The sequence below is a fragment of the Cervus elaphus genome, chromosome 4 (genome assembly GCF_910594005.1).
Source record: "Cervus elaphus chromosome 4, mCerEla1.1, whole genome shotgun sequence".
In the NCBI taxonomy this organism is placed as follows: Eukaryota; Metazoa; Chordata; class Mammalia; order Artiodactyla; family Cervidae; genus Cervus; species Cervus elaphus.
In genome coordinates this window covers 11301363-11321561 of record NC_057818.1, presented here as the reverse complement: position 1 = coordinate 11321561, position 20199 = coordinate 11301363, and the positions used below count along the sequence as shown (strand labels likewise).

Genomic DNA, 20199 nt, shown 5'->3' with positions numbered 1-20199 from the left:
GGTCTTGTATGTCTTCATAGAATCATTCAACTTCAGCTTCTTCAGCATTACTGGTTGGGGCATAGACTAGGATTACTGTGATACTGAATGGTTTGCCTTGGAAATGAACAGAGATCATTCTGAGATTTTTGAGATTGCATCCAAGTGCTGCATTTTGGACTCTTTTGTTGACTCTGAGGGCTACTCCATTTCTTAGAAGAAATGGAATTCTTGCCCACGGTTGTAGATATAATGGTCATCTGAATTAAATTCACCCATTCCAGTCCATTTCAGTTCACTGATTGCTAAAATGTCGATGTTCATTCTTACCATCTCCTGTTTGATCACTTCCAACTTGCCTTGATTCATGGACATAACATTCCAGGTTCCTATGCAATATTGCTCTTTATAACATTGGACTTTACCTCCATCACCAGTCACATCCACAACTGTGTTTTGTTTTCACTTTGGTTCTGTCTATTCATTCTTTCTGGAGTTATTTCTCCACTCTTCTCCAGTAGCATATTGGTCACCTACTGACCTGGGGAGTTCATCTTTCAGTGTCCTATCTTTTTGCCTTTTCATACTCATCATAGCATTTTCAAGGCAAGAGTACTGAAGTGGTTTGCTGTTCCCTTCTCCAGTGGATCACATTTTATCAGAACTTCCCACCATGACCTGTCTGTCTTGGGTGGCCCTACAGGGCATGATTCATAGTTTCATTGAGTTAGACAAGACTGTGGTCCATGTACTCAGTTTGATTAGTTTTCTTTGATTGTGGTTTTCATCCTATCTAACCTCTGATGGATAAGAGGCTTATGGAAGCTTCCTGATGGGAGAGACTGACTGTGGGGGAAACTGGGTCTTGTTCTGAAGGGTGGGGCCATGCTCAGGAAATCTTTAATCCAATTTTCTGTTGAAGGGTGGGGCTGTGTTCCCTCCCGGTTCTTTGACCTGAGACCAAACTATGTTGGAGGTAATGAAGATAATGGTGACCTCCTTCACAAGGTCCCGTGCATGCACTGCCACACTCAGTGTCCCCGACCCTCCAGCAGACCACTGCTGACCTCTGCCTCTGCCAGAGACTCCTGGACACTCACAGGCAAGTTTGGGTCAGTCTGTTGTGGGGGTCACTTCTCCTTTCTCTTGGGTCCTGGTGTGCACAAGGTTTTGTTTGTGCCCTCCAAGAGTCTGTTTCCCAGTCCTGTGTAAGTTCTGTAATCAAATCCCACTGGCCTCCAAAGTCAAATTCTCTGGGGGTTCTCAGTCCCTTTGCCAGATCCCTAGGGTGGGAAACCTGTTGTGGGTCCTAGAACTTTTTTAACAGTGCAAGAATTTCTTTGGTATAATTGTTCTGTGATTTGTGGGTCATCTGCTTGGTGGCTCTATGGTGGGGTTAATGGCAAGAGTGCTTATGCCACAGGCTGTGTGACCCAGGTTCAGTTAAGTTCAGTCGCTCAGTTGTGTCCGACTCTTTGAGACCCCATGGACTATAGCACTCCAGGCTTCCCTGTCCATCACCAACTCCCAGAGTTTATTGAGTCAGTGATACCATCCAACCATCTCACCCTCTGTCGTCCCCTTCTCCTCCCACCTTCAATATTTCCCTGCATCAAGGTCTTTTCCAATGAGTCAGTTCTTCACATCAGGTGGCCGAAGTATGAGAGTTTCAGCTTCAGCATCAGTCCTTCTAATGAATATTCAGTACTGATTTCCTTTAGGATGGACCGGTTGGATCTCCTTGCAGTCCAAGGGACTCTCAAGAGTCTTCTCTAACACCACAGTTCAAAAGCAACAATTCTTTGGTGTGACCTCCTGCCCCTGCAACAGGCCACTGCTGACCTGTACCTCCACAGGAGACTCAAACACAGGTCTGGCTCAGTTTCTGTGGGGTCTCTGCATCCTGGTGTGCACAAGGCTTCAGTACTGGGTATTTGCCCAAACTTGGACCAAATGACATTTTCCCTTGGAATTTTCTGTTATAGCTGATGGGGGGCCTTCTTGCCTTTGAGTGATCCTAGAGGGAGGCTATTTGTGCTGCTTGGAGAAAGTCCATGTACAGAAAGTGAGAATGAGGCCAACGTGCAAAGGAGGAGAAGAAAGAGCAATTCTTTGGATCTGGGATTCAGCTGTTCTAGAGCCAGAGGCACCCTGGGATTTCCTGGTTGTGGGAGTCAATAAATGCCCTTTTACTTCAGTAATGTGAATGTGTTCCTGTCACATACAATCTCCAAGTCCTGACTAATAGAATTCCCTTCCAGCTACTACCGCAACTTTACCTTCAGTTTGCTAAAATTGGGACAATCAGAAAAAGTAAGAACCTGAGGTCTTGAGTGGAATGAGGAGCTAGGCTGTAGAAGGGGGCTAAAAACTTGAGATGGGACTTTGGGGAATCTCAGAGAAGCTGGGCACAGAGCAATCCTGCTTGGAAGGATGACTCTTCATGAGGAGCTGGAGGGATGGGCTGAGTGTCTGGCATGCTGGGAGAACATGGGAGGCAGGGGTCCACAGAATCCTAAAGTTCCCAATCAGGATGAGAGCCCCCGCCCCCAACAGATAAAAGAAACCCTTTATATTACCTGTCACAAAGCAAAAGCTGCATTTATTTTATTGAACCAGAGAATTGACTTCCTTTCTAAAGATTCCATCAAACACAGCTAATGAAAATGGAAAATGCACCGTGCTGTATTAGTAGCACAAGGTGAGTAAATGCTAATAAACTTCTATCACTGACAGACCATCATTATAGAGGAAGTTAAAAAGACAGGTTCACCAATGACCTGGCTCTACACTCTCCCTATTCCAAGTTCTTGGTCAGTGATGTGCAAACGCACTTTGACAAACAAGGAAAGGAAAGAAAGGCAGAGTGTCAAGGAGCTGAAGGAAGCACAGTAAACCGTAATAATTGCTTATAAAATTTTATGGTTGGTCATTAATCTTAATCACCTCAATTTCTAAAAAGAAAGATCTATGGTCTTTTTAAACAGACAAAATTTGAGTTTACGGGAAATTTAATAATATTCATACTGATGCAATAAGAAATTCCGAAAGTCTTAAATTTTCTGCAGACTTGGAACAGATATAGCCTGTTAGAGTAGACAAAGGACAGCAGTGAGAGCCAGATGCTTGGTCAAAGCTGGACACGGGGCTTTAAGCAAGTAATAGCATCTCTCTGAGCTGATGTCAGCTTCCCTACAAAACCACCAGGAGGACCAGGGAAGAAGGTAGGAAATTTCACAGAGGTATATGGCTGGGCAGGTAGAGCTGCCTTTATCATTCCAGAACACTGTCCACACATGCCCAGGATCTGATCACTCTTCTCACCTCCCACCACCATGGCCCTGGGTTGAGCCCCGTATGTTCTGAGTGATTACAAGTGCTACCCCCTTGCCTACCTCATTTCCCTCTCCCTGCAGCCTATTCTCCATCCATCAGAGAATAAGTTATGCTTATGAAACAGCACGTTACAATGTCGGTTTAAAATCACCATCTGTCTTCTCCTTCCTTGGGGACATCTATCTGCTTTGATGGGCAATGCCTCGTTCTCTAGCCCATGCTCCCCATCAAAACTCATCCTCATGTCCTGCTCATTCAAGTCAAGCTTTTGATTTTCCCAGGTTGCAATGAACTCATCTGATATAACTTTTGCACCCAGAAATGTAACTTTCCTAATCCTGAAGCCGGTGGTTCTCAAGCTTGACCATATACTATGAACTTCTGCACAGGTGGGCTGCTAGGGCTGCAGCAGGACAGGGGTGCCAGGATTTTTCTAGAATCTGGATTGGTTCTAATGTGCTATTGGATCCAGAATCACTGGTATTAACCCTGCCAGGAAAGGTATTTAGATGTCAGTGGAGCCTCTTGGAGATAAGGCACCATAATATAGAACTTTCCCAAAGGTGAAAACTTGAAGGCCTTTGGGGGGCAGTTTAGACTTTCTGCTTTATTTAAAAATCCACCTAATTGTGCTTGTCCAGCTACTGATATGCAGAGGCAGCTGTGAAGGCAAAAGGTGAATCAGTAATGGACACCTTGGAGTTCGCAGAGTCTATCTTGATGTCGAGGGGGTGCATTTGAGCCTCTGATGAGTCTGAATCCACAGTGAGCACCCAGGAGAACAGTGAGCAAGATGTGGGGCTCACAGCAGATGTGCCAGTTAAACCTGGAGGCGTGTTTCACCCATTTACCTTGTGAATATGCCTGCAACAGCATGCCCATGTACGTGACACTGACATACATGTGATCATAAGAGCCACGCATAGGATTTATATTTTCTCAACTTGATTGTTCTTCTCTGAATGTATCATGGGTCTTTTTGTTTTTCCTTAATACATTCCTAAATGGTATTCAACAAATAAGCAAAAACAAAACAACAACAACAACAAAATAAAACAAAACAAGAGAACCCAAACCACCAGGGGCAGATCATAAGGCTGTCTTGAGAAGTCCAACAACTAGGAGGTCTTTCAGAATGCAATAAAATTTTAAAAGCACTAATTTAATGATGAAATACTATTTTATTTAAAAAAAACCTGCTCTAAGGTATAATTTCTTTTCTTCTATAAGAAAGTACAGGAACAAAAGGGAAACGATAATTGTTTTCCAGACACTTTCCATGGATGAGAGGTAGAGATTCTCAGGGCACACATGAATGGAAGATGCCAGGAAATTAGTGGAAAATGTGTCAAGTGCATGAATCAGTGATGGGAAGAAATGAGAAATTGGCTGTTCTGAGCTGTTGCCATTTATGATCTTGTTCCTAGTGACTAAAGCAAACAACTGTGCCTGTTTATTTTACTGATTATTCCTGTTCTTGTTATGATAACCTATAAAACATCCCAGAAATAGGCTGGGTCAACATGTAAGTGGTAGAAATAGTATTAGTATTAGTCTCTCAGTCGTGTCCGACTTTTGTGACCCCATGGACTGTAGCCCACCAGACTTCTCTGTCCATGGAATTCTCCAGACGAGGATACTGGAGTGGGTTGCCATTCCCTTCTCCAGGAGATCTTCCCGATCCAGAGTCTGAACCTGGGTCTCCTGCATTGAGGGCAGATTCTTTATGGTCTGAGCCACCATGAAGTGGTAGAAATAGATTTAACTAAACATCTTACAGGATATCGGTCAGAGTGCCTTGTATTCAGGAATATTTCTCAGATGAAGTGATATTGTCTAAATACGAAAAATCATAATTTACCATTGAGAGAAATTAAACTATCTGTAGAATTTTAAATTCTCAGAGAAAATATTGTGTTGAGCATCAGATTTCATAAGCTGTTCCTAAAGTCTATCATTTTAAGTTACTTAGAATTTTTTAGAAGATCTGCTTAGGCACATGGTTGATGATTTCTACAGCAACACAGCAATTTATTGAAAATTTGCTACGTTTGGTAATGGGCTAGGTGCTTCCCATCTGCTCCCTTTATTCTGAGAGTGAGCTTCTGAGCTATTATTTTTATTTCACTTTCCCAGGAGGAATTTGATGGAGACCTAGTGATTTGCCCAAGGTCACACAGCTTGTACTCCAAGAAAAAGGAGTCAATGTAGAACAGCAAAGAGTACAAATTCAGGAGCCAGCTGCTTGAATACAGACCTCACCTCTGCCACCACTAGCTGGAAAATCTTTAGGATTCTGTGCCTCAGTGTCTTATCTGTAAAATGGGGACAATAATACTACTACCTCATGAGGTTGTTTGGAAGACACAGATAGATGTACATATTGATAGATATTATATATACAACCCTTTGCCTTTTCATACTGTTCATGTGGCTCTTAAGGCAAGAATACTGAAGTGGTTTGCCATTCCCTTCTCCAGTCATGTACAGATGTGAGAGTTGGACCATAAAGAAAGCTAAGTGCCAAAGAATTGATGCTTTTGAACTGCAGTGCTGGAGAAGACTCTTGAGAATCCCTTGGACTGCAAGGAGATCAAACTGGTCAATCTTAAAGGAAATCAACCCTGAACATTCGTTGGATGGAATGATGGTGAAGCTGAAGCTCCAATACTCTGCTCACCTGATGCAAAGGGCCGACTCATTGAAAAAGACCCTGATGCTGGGAAATATTGAGGGGAGGAGGAGGAGAAGGAGGTGATAGAGAATGAGATGGTTGGATGGCATCACTGACTCAATGGACATGAGTTTAAGCAAACTCTGGGAGATAGTGAAATTCAGGGAAGCCTGGCATGCTGCTGTCCATGGGGTCGCAAAGGGTCAGACACACCTTAGCAACGAAACAGCAACCATATAGACAACTCACAACACAACTTAGATATATGTACATATCTAAGTATATAAAATATATATAAAGTGCTGAGATATCACAGATACTAAATGAGTTAATAAATGTATATCACAGAGCAGGTATATGATCATCAACATCCCCTTCACTGTATCTTTACATTTATACTCAACCCTTGATATCTATGGAGAAGGAAATGGCAACCCACTCCAGTATTCTCGCCTGGAGAATCCCAGGGACGGAGGAGCCTGGTTGGCTGCCGTCTATGGGGTCGCACAGAGTCGGACACAACAGAAGCGACTTAGCAGCAGCAGCAGCTTGATATCTATAAGTATCTCCTCTCCCACAGTCCTGTCTTCACTTTTGCAAGATCCTTCTCTTGGTTGTGGGGTGATATAGGGACCACAATCCCACTGAAAAAAAGAGTCAACAGTTTTATCTTTTAAGAGTTAAAGTAAAAGGTCTATTATTGGATAGAACAGATGAGGAAAAAGAAAACAAAAGCACTACAGTCAAAGCTTGGCTCTCATGAGCCTCCACATAGAGAAAGAAAAGATCTTCAAGCCAGGTTTGGAAACAATTACTCATATTGCTGACCTTTTACATTTTTTTCCTGAGTGTTCAACTCCAGAAGTTGTGACCTGACCAAGGAGACTGCAATTATTTCTAATTAGAGACTTGGCTTGGATGGTTGATGCTCAAAATCAGATGTATGTCTTCCCTGACTTCCGGGTTGTGGGGTGGGCTGGGGTGGAGTAGCTGAAAGGCCTAAAAGAATTGGTCTTTTCCTCTACCCTTCTTCTTCCCTTACTTCCAGACAAAACTAATCCTGTATCTGCTTCCTCTACTGGATTTTTGGATGGGATTTCATTTAAAGAACAAATGTTGAAGCTCAGAAAACTTCTGACAACCACTGACTTAGCTCCCTCCCAGCTTCAACACCGGGATGCTCTAAGATCAGATGGCTGGTTTCTGACGTGCCCTTGCCATTCCACAAGCGGTGCCCTCTTGGACAGCAGTGACAGTTGCTGTTCTATGGGGGAGGGACATGGGGGCCAGCCTGAATACACACTGACACTGGAAAGAAACACAGAGCTTTCTAGTATTTAGATTCTAAATGATGCTGCTAAAAACATCCCGAGAAAAGCTGACTTTAATTCTTCCAGTTGAAGCTGTAGTAATATTACTGGATTTTTCTAAAGGACTTGGTGTGTACCCAATTCCCATGTGTAGCATATAACTCACAGATTTAATTATAGATCTTCCTCAGTCACTAGTTCCCTAGGAAACAAATCCATGGCTCATGTCTTGTGCATGGAAGGTCATAGCAAGAAGATAAATATTTCCTACATTTTGAAACTTTATCTAGAGGTCACAGGTCTGCAACTCAGCAGATGAGAGCTCTTCAGACAATAGTCAAGAGCTGCTGTGTCTGACGAGTATCAGCGATACTTAAAATCTTTTGTGTTTATCTAATATAAAGCACTTCCCATTTAAATGATTGAAAATCTTCACTGTATCTCTTTTCCTTTTTTAAGGTTGAAATACAAATAAGAATGGAAGTTTCCTTAAATGTTTCTTCCTGTTCAATTAAGATAAAAGACGTGTTTGTAATAAAAATGGGAACATTATCTAAAAAAATCCAAGCTAATTTTAACCATGTAGACTCTCCAGGTGAGAGAGAGTTTTTTGTATTAAATCAGGGTGGAACTGGCCAGTTACATTAAGAAACTAAGACAGGAGGGAAAACTCAAAGTAGAGCATTCAGAAAAGTGAGAAGGCAAATACCTTAAAATATATGAAGAAAGATTGCAAAGGCAAGTTTTTCCTTGTGACTAGAGGAAGTCAGTCTCATTTTACTTTATAATTTTGTGTCTTTAACACTCTCTGAAATTGGTTCCTGCTTGTTCCCATTAGTGCCATTAACTGTTTTTTATTTTTTTTTCCAGTCCTATGTGAGGATTAAATGGAAAAACATTAGAAAAGTACTTTGTGAACCTCACAGAGCTACACAAATGTTAGCTGTCTCAATTAGTGTCTATAGTATAAATTCTCAAATGAAACCCTCCTGGTCACCGTGGGGCAGTACTGAGGCAGGCTTTCAGGTGTCCGCAGACTTTGACGAAGTGTGGAGAGGAGCGGCAGTCTCGCTCTTTTGCACCTTTCTTTTTTTTTTTCTTTTTAATTACAAGCGAAACCACTCAGATGGTGTCCTCTCCCTCTTACTCTCCCAAAGGAAGAGAAGAACGATCATCAATGGCCAATAGCAGCTGCAAAAGCAACACCAAAGACCGGCTTCACGCTCAGGAGAGAACACTGCACCTCCTCCTCATGGTTTCGGGTGCTCTACACAATCAGAGAAACTTCTCTAGTAACAAACTATAGAAATGATCCCTGAAAGTATAGTCTTTCTTTTGCACCTTTCATGCAGAGATCATAAAGTAAACAGAAACATCCCAGAGGGGCTCAAAAGATGAGTTAGTTTCCCAGCAGAGCACAGCAAACCCATGGCAGAGAGAAGACCTAGAGGCCTAAAACTGGCGATATTTTCAGTTTCTCCTGCAGCCTCGACAATACAGAGTTTATGGCTTTGGTATCCAAAGGCATGAGGATAAAGCAAGCTTTATTTGTTATTCTTTAGTGAAACCTCCAGGTCAGGAGAAAGAGATTATAAAGTGACATAAGGCACGACTAGCAGGAGGTGGGGAGGAAATTAGTTAGTCATCACTTCCTTTCTCGATGCATCACACATAAATTGCTTTTTCTCTGTTTATGGGCCTCCATAAAATATTAATTAGGATATAGCTAATATTTATTGAGACATTTCTAAGTACCAGGTACCATATACTTTTCACGTGTTCTCATGCAGAGCCACAAACGGCACTGTGAAGTTGGTGACCTGTACCTGTAGAGTGATTCAGCTCTTTTTGAACCAATGACCAGAACAGATGGCCCCGAATTCAGGGTGTATATGCCCGAAGGCTGTGATCCAAGCCATCACGCAGTCACGACGGACGGTTCTAACCATTCTGTGGTCAATATCTCCTTGGGGAATCTGTGCATATTGTGATCCTTCTCTCTTGAGATAAACACACACACACAGAGCCTATGATTTCAGCTGTTCACAGACTTCCTAACATCCATCCATGGATCAAGGGTCAGACACACCAGGTTAAGAGCTTCTGTTCCACAAACCTCACTGGTTCCTGGTCGCCCTCATATTTTCCCTCCCTCTTTGCAACAATAAGCTAGACTCAACCTCCCTTGATTTCTCCCAGTGTGGGCTCACAGAACCAGCCAGATGCAAGATTCCTTTTAAGTTTATTTTAATGGTGACTTAACTGTAGGACGTTTTTGCTTTACTGAAGAAAAAAAGCATACATGCCAAGTACTGCCATCCAAAAGGTGGTCAGAGCGGCTTCAAGCGGGATGGGGCTTCTGGCATTATCCGTTAACAACTGGGGTTCCATCACGTGGGTCCCTGGGCATCCGAGCCAGAATCACCCAGGGCTTCCTGTCAGGGTCTTTGGACCCACAGTGAACCTACTGAATGAACCTACATTCATGTGGGGCTGGGGATGGGGCAGCACTCAAGCTGCAAAAAAAAAAATTCCTTTAATCAATTCAGGTCACGCTGCAGTTAAACACACCCTGCGACTGAGAAAAACTAAGTACCCAAGTACTAAACGTCTTGCCTGAGGTCTCACTTCTTGTTGATGGCAGAGCCAGGCCTAGACACAATGACTCCTGACACCCGTTCACACATTTTTATCTCAAATATCCAGTAGTGTGATCAAAATTCAGTCGACAGAACAATTCATTTAAACACATCATTGTGCTGAGAAAATGGATTTGAAATACTCAATGCTTGTGCGAAAAGAAATGTTTGTGATTTATTTCTTTAAACCACTAATGTCCCCAAATAGGATGTTTATTAAATCACCAAAAGACATGAATTTAAATCTGCTGTAATGGCTTCATTTTAGGGAAGAAGTCGCTTTTAATAGAATTTTCTCTGACAGGAGAAAAAAAAAAAAGAATCCCATTTTGTTGTAAATTGCGGATTAAAATAAACCAACAAATGACTATGGTAACATGGATTAAGCAGCCTTTGTTTGTTTTACAGAACCCATTAACTGGAGTGACCATTTTTGTGGAATTAAGGTTGGCATGCATTGTCTAACCACTGTGCATACGAAAAATGGGGCACAGATTTAGGGATCTGGCCAGCGGTCAGGTAATCTGCAGCGCCAGGGCCCTGTGGGTTTTCTGTAGCATGCACAGTGCACATCCTCCTACTAGGTGACTCCTCTCAGAATATAACTACTGTAGTTGTGAAACACTCACGAATGGGACACTTCTCTGCGGATCTGCTGACGCTTTGGCATCCATGTGGCTACGCCCTAGCTGTGCTCCTGGAATAAGGATCTGATGCTCTGAGGCGTTTACATTGGTTTCTTTCCTTGAAACTCTTTTTCTTTTTTAAGGAAACAGAATATGATATTCTTTATTAAAAATGTTTCTAGTGAGTCTTTTTTCCCCTAACCTCATTTTCATGAGGAAAAAGACATAGTGGGGAATACACAGATGGTCTGATTTTAACTGATTTTTCCATTTGCATTTATTTTTTCCAAAGATGACACCAGCAAAAATAAGCTCACCTGAAGACCGTTCCAATTCTGTTTAAAAATGTTCATTGATTTAGCGCTGTGTGATGAAGAGAGTGCTTTCATATATAAAAAGCTTACTTCTAAGCTACCATGAACCTAATGAAATTTAAAAATACATAACTGTCATTCACCAAAGTCACTGTGTTTTGGCAAAGTTGTATTTTCCCACTAAATAAACCAAGGCTTACTTTTAAGGGAGGCAAATCACACTCTCAAAGCTACAGATGCTAAACTCCAATAAATCTATGGATTAAAATCTTGTGACTAAAGAAACCATTAAAAGTTACTTATTTTCCAATCATGTACCATTTTTATCATTATTTTTGCATTAAAAAACTTAACTTGCTTTGATATGAATAGGTTGAACCAATTTTATTTTGATGCTAAGGATGCGTCTGTTAAGTGGGAAAAGTAATTTTCACTTTATCCAATGTCTGAATAGGATCTTCACGATGAATAGGATAACCACGATGGTGTGATCACTCACCTAGAGCCAGACATCCTGGAATGCAAAGTCAAGTGGGCCTTAGGAAGCATCACTACGAACTGTAAAAGATGATGCTGTGAAAGTGCTGCACTCAATATGCCAGCAAACTTAGAAAACTCAGCAGTGGCCACAGGACTGGAAAAGATCTGTTTTCATTCCAATCCCAAAGAAAGGCAACACCAAAGAATGCTCAAACTACCACATAACTGCACTCATCTCAGACGCTAGCAAAGTAATACTCAAAATTCTCCAAGCCAGGTTTCAACAGTATGTGAACCACGAACTTCCAGATGTTCAAGCTGCTTTTAGAAAAGGCAGAGGAACCAGAGATTAAATTGCCAACATCCGCTGGATCATCGAAAAAGCAAGAGAGTTCCAGAGAAACATCTACTTCTGCTTTATTGATTACAGCAAAGCCTTTGACTGTGTAGATCACAACAAACTCTGGAAAATTCTTAAAGAGATGGGCATACAAGAACACCTCACCTGCCTCCTGAGAAATCTGTATGCAGGTCAAGAAGCAACAGTTAGAACTGGACATGGAACAACAGACTGGTTCCAAATTGGAAAAGGAGTACATCAAGGCTGTATATTGTCACCCTGCTTATTTAACTTATATTCAGAGTATATCATACGAAATGCTGGGTTGGATGAAGCACAAGCTGCAGTCAAGATGGCCAGGAGAAATATCAATAACCTCAGGTATGCAGATGACACCACACTTAGGGCAGAAAGCGAAGAAGAACTAAAGAGCCTCTTGTTGAAAGTGAAAGAGGAGAGTGAAAAAGTTGGCTTAAAACTCAACATTCAGAAAACTAAGATCATGGCATCCAGTCCAATCACTTCATGGCAAATAGATGGGGAAATAATGGAAACAGTGAGAAACTTTATTTTTGGGGGGCTTCAAATCACTGCAGATAGTGACTGCAGCCATGAAATAAAAAGATGCTTGCTCCTTAGAAGAAAAGCTATGACCAACCTAGACAGCATATTAAAAAGCAAAGACATTACTTTGCCAGCAAAGGTCCATCTAGTCAAAGCTATGGTTTTTCCAAGTCATGAGAGTTGGACTATAAAGAAATCTGAGTGCTGAAGAAGTGATGCTTTTGAGCTATGGTGTTGGAGGAAACTCCTGAGAGTCCCATGGACTGCAAGGAGATCCAACCCATCAATCCTAAGGGAAGTCAGTCATGAATATCCATTGGAAGGACTGATGATGAAGCTGAAACTCCAATACTTTCGCCATTTGATGCGAAGAACTGACTCATTTGAAAAGACCCTGATGCTGGGAAAGATTGAAGGTGGGAGGAGAAAGGGATGACAGAGGATGAGATGGTTGGATGACATCACCGACTCGATGGACATGAGCTTGAGCAAACTCTTGGGGTTGGTGATGGACAGGAAAGCCTGGTGTGCTGCAGTCCATGGGGTCGAAAAGTTCGACTGAATGACTGAACTGACTGACTGACTGACTAAATCTAAATGCAATATAGGAGCATTTTGGAGAATCATGTGGATTCCAGAAATACAGAGAGTTGAATTCATACTCAGGCTCAGGGACATCCCAGGTCTGTTACTTTAGGTGAGTTACTCAAAATTGCCAGTGAGACTCTTTTCTTATTAGTCAGATGGTGGGAATGATAGTACTTGTCTGACAGGGTTGGGAGAGTTAATGAGATGGAAGAAGGTAGTGCTTGAGACATTGTCAGGGACATAGTAAGTACTTTGATCTTGTGGGAAATACTGATTTCACATCAGTGGGACCTACACATTTCAAAGGTCACTCTCAGTTTCTTGGACACCCAGACCCCCTTATTAAGGTGGTTTTCCAATGAAGAGGCTTAAACTTCCTGCCGGGTCACCATCACACTAGCTCTGATGGGAGGTTCCAACTCTATAATCACTAAAATAGCGGCACACTTATTGAGACTTCATGTTCACAGGTTCTATGGAACAAACATTCCGGCAAAATATACCTCCTTATTGGGTCAAGGTATATTTTCTCTGTACACTAAAATGCATGAACATACTGTTCATGAAAATAGATGCATGTCTGTGGCTTCCAGAAACAACTTTAATAAGTTAAAGGGGGGTAAACTAAGCATGCAGGATATTTGCTTATCTTAATGAGAACTAGTTAAAGGTCTTATTCAGGGGAAAGCAGTGGAAGATGAACAACGTAAAGCCAACCTGTCAATGACTATATGGATTCTATAGCCATGAGCTATGATCGTTAGGGTCATTAGCAGACCTTCTGACATTCAAGTGTAAAGCATTATTCATGAACACAGAGTGGGCAAAATTATACAATCCATTTAAATAAAATCAACCTCATAACAGTTATAATTTCACAAAGTGATCATTTTTAAAAATAGAAAATTGAATTTCAAATCAGCATTTTAATGGCCCAGTGATCCAAATATTAAATTGATAATCAGGCCACAGTGATTTGCATGAGTAGCTGGAAATATTCTTATAATTCTGTAATGATCTATGAAATGCCAGAAAATTCACAGCTCAGAAATATATTGTCCCCAAGAGAATCTTAGACTATCAATGCTGGAGGGAACCTCAGTGATGTTTTAAACCAGTGGTTCTCAGCTGGGGGTTACCTTGCCTCCACCCCTTCCCTGGACCCTCCCCACCCCCAGCCTCACTCCTAGGACATTCCACAATGCCTGGAGATATTTTCAGTTGTTGCAAGTGGAGAGAGGGTGCTTCTGGCAACTAGTGGGTCAAGGCCAGGTGTGCTGCTAAACATTCTGCAAAGACCAGGACAGCACCCCACAGCAAAGAATTCTTCAGTCCCAAATGCCAGCAGTGCTGAGCTTAGAAACTAGTTTTCTCTTTACAGGGTAGAGAAGCTGAGACCATGACTTCTCACTGGACCACAAGTAAGCTGTTGACTAGATTTCAGGACTCCTGTGCTAATTTTCACTTCTCCCCGAGGTTTCTTATAGCCCCGTCATTCCTGTCTTCTGCCCACTTACCTTCAATCTATCATTCATGATTTATTAAATGCTTACTATGTGTTTGGCACAGTGAATGCAGCAGCGAACAAGATAAATACAATCTCTCTCCTTTGTTTTTATAGCATGGTGGGAAAGGTAGATCTAACACAGATAATAACCATCCATATCATTGTGATAAGCATCCAACCAGGTGAACCCAGTGCAGTTGGACATATCTTTGCTCTCAAGCCAAGAATCCCAATACAAATTCTTTATCATGCATTTAAATATCCTTGAAAGAGATTTTGGGTACAAGGCATAGGTTCTGACAATTAATCCTATATCTTGCAGGGAACTTTGCAACAAGGTTGGAGGTAATAGTGATGGCCATCCCCCACTGGAGACTTACTATGTGCCAGGCACTGTACTAAATTCTCTTCTTACATTTAATCCTTGTGACAACATTAATGGATAGCAACTATTGCCATCACAACCCCCAATCAACAAAACCTCCATACTTAGGATGAGGGCTTGGCTTGGGGATATGCCATAGTCTGTCACAGCTGAGTTAAACTTTGAGGAAGGTGATTGTCTTAGACTTATTCATTCAGTGAGGGCCTCCTTTGTGATGTAGTAGGCTTGGGTGGGGGTGGTCAAGGTGTAATTGTTGATTAGGTGATTAGTCTCTGACCGTGAGGAATTATGGAGGAAGTAAAGGCAGTTTAATTCAGAAATTCCAGATGTACAAGCTGGATATAGAAAAGGCAGAGGAACCAGAAATCAAATTGCCAACATCTGTTGAATCACAGAAAAAGCAAGGGAATTCCAGAAAAACATCTACTTTTGTTTCATTGATTACACTAAAGCTTTTGACTCTGTGGATTACAAAAAAACTGTGTAAAATTCTTAAAGAGATGGGAATACCAGATCACCTTACTTATCTTCCGAGAAACCTGTAGGCAGGTTAAGAAGCAACAGTTAGAACTAGACATGGAACAATTAACTGGTTCAAAATTAGGAAAGGAGTACATTAAGGCTGTGTATTGTCACCCTGCTTATTTAACTACTATGCAGAGTATATCATGTGAAATGCTGGGCTAGCTTACCAGGAGAAATATCAACAATCTCAGATATCCAGATGACGGCAATCTGATGGCATAAAGCAAAGAGGAACAAAAGAGCCTCTTGATGAGTGTGAAAGAGGAGAATGAAAAAGCTGGCTTAAACTCAGCATTCAAAAAACTAAGATCATGGCATCTGGACCCATCACTTCATAGCAAACAGAAGGATGAAAAGTGGAAACACTGGCAGATTTTATTTTCTTGGGTTCCAAAATCACTGCAGACCATGATTGCAGCTATGAAATTAAAAGACGCTTGCTCCTTGGAAGAAAAGCTATGACAAACCTAGACAGCATACTAAAAAGCAGAGACAAGACATCACTTTGCCAACAAAGATCTGTATAGTCAGAGTTATGGTTTTTCCAGTAGTTATGTATGGATGTGAGATTTGGACAATAAGAAGGCTGAGAACCAAAGATTTGATGCTTTTGAAATGCGGTGTTGAAGAAAACTCTTGAGAGTCCCTTGGACAGCAAGCAGATCAAACAGGTCAATCCTAAATGAAATTGACCCTGAATAGTCATAGGAAGGACTGATGCTGAAGTTGAAGCTCCAATACTTTGGCCACCTAATGTGAAGAGACAACTCATTGGAAAAGACCCTGATGCTGGGAAAGATTGAAGACAGGAGAAGAAGGGAATGACAGAGGACAAGATGATAGGATGGCATTACCAACTCATTGGACACAAGTTTGAGCAAACTCCAGGAGACAGTGAAGGAGAGGGAAGCCTGGTGTTTTATAGTCCATGGAATTGCAAAGAGTCAGACACAACTTAGCCACTGAACAACAAAGGCAGTTTGAAGCAAGCAACTGTGCATGTCATGAAGTTATGGGCAATATTACCAATTGCCATTTTTTTTTAAGAAAGTGATAAAGATTATATCTGAGGCTTAAAAAATATGTCCTTAGAACTGCTCTGTCCAAAATGGTAGCAGACACACATGGCTATTAAAATCAAGTAAGACTAAAAATTCAGTTCTTTGGTCACATCAGCCATGTTTCAAGTGCTCAACAACTAGCTGTGGCTGGTGGTTGCTACACTGGATGTGCAGTAACAGAACATTTCCATCAGCACAAATGGTTCTAGCAGACAGGGCTACCTTAGATCTTAATGTAGCATCTAGGGGTAAGGGATCCTTTAATAGTCGTGCTCAGGGTGACTTTCTCCTGATCTTGGGACCTAAGATTATTTCTAGTTGAAACTGTTTGGAGAAGAAAGGAGCTGAGGGCTTGCTACACTCAGACTCCCAGGGACAACAGAACTGCTAATCAGGAATCCAGTAACTGTGGAAGGACAACTATGACACGTTCCACCCTCAGACCTCTTTTTATGCAAGTAATTCCCTTTCCAGGAATTTATGAACATGAAGTTGAGGATGTTAAGTGGAATGGTATTTATAATTATGAAAAACCTGTAAACCAAAACATTTCTGTGTTTGTGTATGTGTGTTAGTCAATCAGTCATGTCCAACTCTTTGCGACCCTGTAGACTGTAGCCCTCAGGCTCCTCTGTTCGTGGAATCCTCCAGGCAGGAATACTGGAGTGGGCAGCCATTCCCTTCTCCAGGGGATCTTCCCAACCCAGGGATCAAACCTGGGTCTCCTGCATTGCTTCTCTGGTGGCTCAGGTGATAAAGAGTCTGCCTGCAATGCAGAAGACCCAGGTTCGATTCCTGGGTCAGGAAGATCCCCTGGAGAAGGGAATGGCAACGCACTTCAGTATTCTTGTCTGGAAAATCCCAAGGACAGAGGAGCCTGGCAGGCGGGCTATAGTCCGTGGGGCCTCAAAGAGTCAAACACAACTGAATGACGAACACTTTCACTTTCCAAGTCAAGAGGAAAGGTATTGAAGGACATTCATTGAAAAATCAAGTTACAAAAGAGTATGAATATATGATCACAGCTTTGTGAATATAAAACATACATATGCATAAATGAAGTTGTAGAAATCTCTAATGCATTTGGTGTATTGGTGATCCATCTGGCTGGCAGAGTAAGAAGTATGTGTAATATATATGTATGTGTATATGTGTGTGTGTGTGTGTGTATATATATACATTTTTTCTTTTAGTTACCTTCATCCTTATGCTTTCTTAGTGAACAAGTCTACCTATTCAAAGCTATTCTCAAAGCTGATGATCAGCAAGATAGGGGTTTGTTCAGTCACTTAGTGGTCATCTAGTGCAAATTAAGATCTCTTAGCTGGTCAATGGTGCCCCTCCACCCCACACAACCTCTCCTGGCTCCTCTGTTCTTTTCAGTCAACCTTTGCCTTGCCCCTGTCTCTGTACTGGCTCATTAGAAAAAGAAATGGAATCAAATTCATAGTGTTTGTGAAATTCTGCCTTCACCAGTGGGTTACAGTGTGGGTTAAGCTAGCTGTAATGTTATTTTATATATAAGGTATAAAACAATCTAAATTTTCTCTGATTCAGAAACATCTATCCTGATTTCTTCTGTACAAACCAAACAGAACAGATATTCATGGCCCAAAGTCATATGCATTATTCTTTGGTAACTTCTAAAGTAAAATGAGACTCTGGAATAGGCCTGCCCAATAGAACTTTCTGTGATGACGGAATTAGTCTTTACTGGATCTAATACAGTAGCCAAGAGTTACACGTGGATCTTGAATACTTAAAATATGGCTAGTGTGGCTGGGTAAGTAAAGTTTTAATTTTAATTAAGTATAAATTTAAGAAGCCACATGTGGCTAGTGGGTACCTTGATGGACTGAGCAAGGTTGGAAGGTGAATTGAGCTCACGTACACTAGCAGGAAGAGCCCCTTTCTTGGTCAGGAAGGGCAAAGTTCATCTGGTTTGGAGAGGTTCTGAATGACATGAGCGGTCACTTGTTTCAACTCTGCTTCAGCCCATAAAGATTTAAGGTATTCTGCAGTATTGGTCAAGATAACTGAAACACACTGGAAAGACAACTGAATCTTTTTTTGTAAAAAGATAATGCCAAGTAAGAAGATGTGACTTATGAATGTCTCTGAGCAATATCATTAGATGCTGCGTTAATAAGAAAGGATGGATCCTGAAGTAAGATGGATGATAGGATTCAGGATTCAAGACATGCTCTAAGTAATTTGACAGTCACTGAGCTGACCTGATCTTTTTTAGAAACCCATTTCCGCCTAAACTCAATAAGCCTCCAACTTCCCTGGAATGGACATGTAGCAGAGAGATGCTGCAGGAGAGATTTCATACAAACCAACCAACCTCAGTGCATCAGGTTTTGGGCTTATGGGAATCTATCTTGATAAATCCACATTTTGGGGGTGACTGGGAGAGTGTTGCGATTTTTCTGGCCATACCTCTATGTTCTGGGGTGATGGTCACTGAAATAATCAAGGATGTGCCTGTTCCCAGGATCTGTGATAGCATGTCCTAGGTCAGAGAAGATAAGGATCAGCTTGTAATCTTAACTCCAACTGATGGAGGGATGTGGCTTAATGAGGTGGATCTTGGGAAAGGAACAGGGCAGGACCTTAGTTTGGGCAGATCTTCTTTGTTTACTTCCTAAAGACAGATGTCACTAGAAGATAGGCAGAGTCATGAAGTTTTGGCTGTGGATCATGTATTTTTCAAAGCATCTTTTAAGGAAGTTTCCGGATTTAGCAAATAAAAATACAAGATGTCCGTGTGAAATATTTGGGACATACTCATACTAAAATATTAGTCACTGTTTATCTGAAATTCCAGTGTAACTGAATCTTATATTTTATCTGGCAACTCTCTCATGAAATACCAGTCCCAAGAGAACTCCCATGGCAAAAAGTTCTCTGTAGTTAACCACACACTGGAAGTGCTGCTAACTTTACCACCCTCTTGGAGAGGTCCAGGGGAACCAGTAGATGCAATCTAGGACATGTGGAAGATAAATCCAAGGAAGGTAGGGAGAGTGTTGATGTGGTCCAGCATGGAATGAATCTCCTTCACTGTTAGACCAGCTGGCCTTGAACTCACTGTGCTTATTGTGGCTGATGAAAGGAGAATTTCTGGTACAGCAGAAGGTTCAGTCAATCAAACTGTCTAAAGAAACTGTGCCTTGCTCTGGGGAGCTACTTAGCCTTCTCCGTCTTTTATTAGCTACTGTATTAGTTTCCCAGGAAAACCAAAGCAAAGCACCAGAAACTAGGTGGCTTAAACAACAGGAGTGTATTGTCTTATAGTTCTGGAGCCAGAACTGAAAAGTTAAGGTGTTTGTAGGGGTGATTCCTTCTTTGGGCTGAGAAGACGAATCTGTGCCAAGTCTTTGACCTGGCTTCAGGTGGTTTGTAGGCAATTTTTGGCCTTCCTTGGAGTGCAGACATTATCACCCTTATCTCCACTTTTACATTCAGCTGGCATTCTCCCTGTGTGAGTGTGTCTGTCTCTGTCCAAACTGCTTCCCTTTATAAGGGCACCCATCTTACTGGATTAGGGCCCACTGTAATGACCTCATTTTAACCTGATTACCTCTATAAAGACTCTATCTCCAAATAAGGTCACATTCTGAGGTATGCATTGGGGGGAGGGTAGGACTTTAACATATGAATTTTGTTTGGAATTACTGCAAAATTTAATAGATGAGAGGAGAACAAACTCTGATGTATTATAATTTAACATCACACAAAAACTATATTATACAAGAAAAGGAGTGGATATTTAAAAAAAAGAAAAAAAACAGTTGTAAGGAAAATGAACTTGAGAGGTAAAAACTCAAAATGGGCCTTTACAATAATACATACATTAAAATACATT

At 41.5% G+C, this 20199-nt stretch overlaps 1 protein-coding gene and 1 non-coding gene across 3 annotated transcripts in view; both read right to left on the bottom strand.

The window, feature by feature from the left end:
• The window catches only part of CDH13 (cadherin 13), a 981031-nt gene that overhangs the window by 479357 nt on the left and 481475 nt on the right, over positions 1-20199 (bottom strand). The gene's annotated exons all lie outside the window — the stretch shown is intronic.
• On the bottom strand, positions 8417-8630 carry LOC122693012. The gene has a single exon (XR_006340815.1). It is a non-coding gene; the product is annotated as a small nucleolar RNA U3 (small nucleolar RNA).